The following is a 4,705-nucleotide window of genomic DNA, read 5'->3' as shown; positions in this document are numbered from 1 at the left end:
GTCTTTTTGTTTGTTTATGGTTTCCTTTGCTGTGCAAAAACTTTTAAATTTAATTAGGTTCCATTTGTTTATTTTTGTTTTTATTTCCATTACTCTAGGAGATGGATCCAAAACAGTATTCTGCCTATGTTTTCCTCTAGGAGTTTTATAGTATCCGGTATCCCATTTAGGTCTTTAATTTATTTTGAATTTATTTTTGTATATGGTGTTAGAGGATGTTCTAATTTCATTCTTTTACATGTAGCTGTCCAGTTTTCCCAGCACCTTTTATTGAAGACACTATCTTTTCTCCATTGTGTATTCTTGCCTCCTTTGTTGTAGATTAATTGACCATAAATGCATGGGTTTATTTCTGGGCTTTCTATCCTGTTCCATTGATCTATATGTCTGTTTTGTGCCATACCATACTGTTTTCATTACTGTAGCTTTGTAGTATAGTCTGAAGTCAAGGAGCATGATTCCTCCAGCTCTGTGCTTCTTTCTCAAGATTGTTTAGGGTATGCAGGGTCTTTTGTGTTTCCATAGAAATTTAAAATTTTTTTGTTACAGTTCTGTGACAAATGCCATTGATAATTTGATAGGGATTGCATTGAATCTGTAGATTGCCTTGGGTAGTATAGTCATTTTAACAATATTGATTCTTCCAATCCAAGAACACAGTATATCTTTCAATTTGTGTCATCTTCAATTTCTTTGAGATGATTTTTATATTTTTACTTAATTATTACATTATTTTTATGTTATGGCTTCTGTGTGAAAGGGATATAGACTAAGAGAGGGGCAGAGGTGGAAGCAGAGGTACAAATTTTGAGGCTATTGTGGTTCTATAGGCTTGAGATGACCATACCTTGAACATGGCTGTAGCAGTAGTGATGGTAACAAGTAGATAGACTCTGAATAGATTTTTAAGGTAAAGCCAATGGGATTTGCTGATATTTACACACATGTGACATGAGAGAAAGAGGAATAGGATATGATCATTATATAGTGAATTTTTGAATAACTTAATCATCAATCCTATATCCATCATTGAGAGTAATAGTTGTAAAATCCCCTTAAATGCTACATGCCTTCTATAATATTGTGCTGGTGCTAAATCAGCCTATTTGATGGCTCAGGATTATTGTTTTGAGCTTGAGTTTTTATATAGGTGTGGATAGTATAAAACTTAAGGTGTGGGTATGTCAGAAAGATATGGAAATCTGCCAATAGCGAACATATCCATGTAGAGGAAAAGAATGTCTGATTTTGACAGCAAGTTGGCTCCACCCCACAAAATATTTTGGAATTTGTCTAGGTGCTATATTGTAAACTGCTTCCTCTGTCCTCCTTATAAGGTCTATGCATCACATGAGTGTGATGAGTTTTTAGAAACTTGAGACCCAGTGAAGCTAGAGAAAGTGGGGAAAACAGAGGGAAGAATCCTACTTTCCTCTTGACTTTTAGGTTAATATAAGAGGCAAAAGGAAAAGAAGAATTCTATAGCCAGATTTTTTTTTGTTAAAATGTATAAGAATATTAAACATAACCATTGAGGAATATCTCTAAGTGCTTAAAAGCTATTGTTTATGATTTGAAACTATGCAATGAAAAACCAGTTATATGAGGTTTGAGATTTTTTAAAAATCTGGTTATTTGTGGCATGCCACATTCTTTATGGGACCATAAGAGATGTAATGAAAGAGCACATGGCCTCAGGCTGTGCTTCTCTTCCTATATCATCATGTCCTGTATTTTCTTGATTGACAAGAAGAGACTCAGTGTGTGTTGGGGAGCTGTACGCTGGTCATGTGTACTTTTTTTTTTTTTTTTTGTAATTTAAATAAATTTTTTTGCTGGAGAAAAACATCTGAACCTCAGGTACAGTTCACAATGATCCAACAATAGTCATAACTCATTCTGGGAGTACTCTTACACAGTTTGCAGGAGAAAGTCCACATGGAGCATCAGCTGAACGTTTATCAGAATTCACAAAGCCATCTAACCTGAGTATTACACAATACATAATGACCATGATATAATAAGAAAAATACAATATCAAATACTCACTACTTTGTGAGCTACAGCTAAAATGTAAAGAATTTAGGCTCTTTTTTAAAAAATGAAAAAAAACCCCATTTCTATTATAGCTTTATTTCAAGCATTTTCAGCTAGATACAGCTTTATATATTTTCACTCACAATAGACAGCAAAAGAATGCCTTCTTACGTATCTGTAGATAAAGTATATTACTCGTTTAAATGTTTGCACTATGAAGCATACTTTGCCAGGTATGAGTTCAGGTAAGAGTATGAAACTGTGCTGTGGCAAAATCCTGGCTGATGATCAAGACTTGGATAGTTTTCATATTTGTTTAAAAAAACTTATATCAGGGAAAAAAGAAGTGAGGACATAAAGAGAACCAACATTATTCTTTTTCAGTGAAGCAGTCTAATTCCAGAGAATGGGCTTTCCGTTTTGAATTCAAAGTGTGTTGTCCCAAAGTTGAATTCTTTGCAGCTCAAGGAGCTGCCTACGGCTGAGGCAGCATGCAATGATGAAGCGAGTTGAGAGGAAAGCGTTAACTGAACTACAGAGATGGTCACTGATAAAACAAATTCCTAGAGGTCCTCGGGCCCACACAGAGGCGAAGAGCAGCCAGAACTATCAATACAGAAGAAAAATGCGCTCACTGAACTGCACGCATAGAGCTTCTAGGAGGGTTTACAGTTCTTGGCATAGGTTCCTGGTTGTAGTTTACAATATCTTCCTTCACCACCCTCTGTGACTGTTCTATTTCTGCTTTGTTTAACTTAATTCCAAGGATTTCAGCAGCAACTTGCTGAAAACACAGGAAGACAGAGTCTCCTGTCTTTGCTGAGACAAAGTGGCTACTAAAACCATTTTCCTGGCAAAACCTTAAGTGTTTTTCAGGTTTTACTGTTTGCATATGCTCCAAATCAGTTTTATTGCCCACCAAGGCAGCCATTGGCTGATTTTCTGATTCCTCCCTCACTTTCTTCACCACAGAATACCAATCTTCTAAATTCTCAAAGCTTTGATAATTTGTAATATTGTATACCAAGAGGATTCCCTGTGCTCCATACATAAATTTATCCAACAGCCTGCCTCCCATTGTCTGCCCTCCTACGTCCCAAACTTAAAGAGTAACGTTCAAGTTTCCTGGCAACGTTATTCTTCTCAAAAAGAAATCCAGTCCTATAGTTTGTTTGTACTGTTTCCCAAAAGTTTCCTGAGCAAAACACGTAGCTAAGGAGGTCTGCCCTGAGGTGCCGCCCCCCAGCACGACGATTCTCAGTTGCTGGTCCGGGCTCTCCTCTTCAGAGTCCGACATGGTGTCCCAGGAACCAGGCCCGCAGGAACTAGGCGTGCCTCCCCTCCCTTCCCTTCCCACCCACCCCTACCCGAGGTAGGAGGAAGGGAATGGGGGGGGGGTCTCTGGGGGCAGGGGAGAGGAGGAAGGGCGGCAGGGCGGGCAGCACCCCCTGCCCTGGTGGCTCAGCGGTCGCTGGAGGTATCCGGGGAGAATCGCTCGCCGAGTGTCATCTTGCCCACCTCCCTTCCCCCTGCGCCCATGTGTACTTTTTTTTGACCATTCTTAAAGCATGTCAGACAGAGTTTTGTAATTAGCTGAAAAGGCAAGCAATTCAGTTTCACTTTGCTGAACCCAATCTGTAGGATTGACAGCATGCCTTTAATAGATTACTTCAGTAGATAATTAGCCCAGTTTAATGCAAGTACTGCATGAATTAACATTTGCACTTGAGTATGAACATTCAGGGCTACAGTGTTTTCTGCAGTGAGTTGTTTCCCTAGAATTTGCAGGCGTGCCTATTAGGTGCTTGTAATGTATTGATTAGTACGGAATGGCACCAATTAGAGGGTGTGGGAACATCCCTGGAGTCAGAGATGATATGCTTGTTGGTGATACTTAATGCTTTTTCCTGTAAACTCTAACCCAGACAACAGATAATCTGCTTCAGTTTCGATGTGAATTTTACTTTAAATTGCCAGGCAGAAAAGTACTAAGATTCCTGGCCTTTCCTGGAATTATGCCGTCTGTTCGCTTTTCCACTCTTTATGAGACTTTTCATTTGTAAGATTAACTCAAAAGATCATATGCTCTAGGTGTTATAAATAAATAATGGAACAAATAAAAGAATCATCAGGCCATTGAAACTTGCCTTTTGTAGTGATAAAAATTGCTTTGGCACAGCTTGCTAGTATATCAAATATTGATTCAAAATTTTATTTGCATTTATTGGGGAATTTCAAAGAACTTTATGCTGTATTCAAAATCAGCTCTGAAAAAATAAAAATTTAAATGTATGTACCATTAGGATAAACCTTGTCAGGGAACTTGGAGGTGGAGGGAGGGAGGGATTGGGTAACTTAGAATAAATCAAGTTAATGTCTCTGTATGTGGATTTAAAAGAAAAATTAAATTTTAATTGTTTTCTGAAAACTGAAAGAGGTTGTATAATATGGTGGTTAAGAGCATGAACTCTGAATCCAGAATGCCTGGGTATGGAGCAAGCTTTACCACTCGTTTACTAGCTGTGTGACCTTGGGTCAGTTACCTAACCTCTCAGTTCAGTCTGTCAATAGTATGATAACAGTAGTACCCACTTTATAAGGTTGTGAGGATTAAGGGAGTTTCACATATGTGAAGCACTTAGAGCAGTGCCTAGTACTATGTAAGCCC

The 4,705-nt window shown here is 38.2% G+C and overlaps 1 pseudogene; it reads right to left on the bottom strand.

Annotated features, from left to right (window-relative positions):
* Positions 1-2,668: 2,668 nt before the first annotated feature.
* LOC118894761 lies at positions 2,669-3,334 on the bottom strand (annotated as a pseudogene).
* Between the last annotated feature and the right edge of the window lie 1,371 nt (positions 3,335-4,705).

The sequence above is a fragment of the Balaenoptera musculus genome, chromosome 4 (genome assembly GCF_009873245.2).
Source record: "Balaenoptera musculus isolate JJ_BM4_2016_0621 chromosome 4, mBalMus1.pri.v3, whole genome shotgun sequence".
NCBI classification, from domain to species: Eukaryota; Metazoa; Chordata; class Mammalia; order Artiodactyla; family Balaenopteridae; genus Balaenoptera; species Balaenoptera musculus.
The sequence above is the reverse complement of the archived record's forward strand: the minus strand, read 5'-3'. Positions and strand labels throughout refer to the sequence as shown.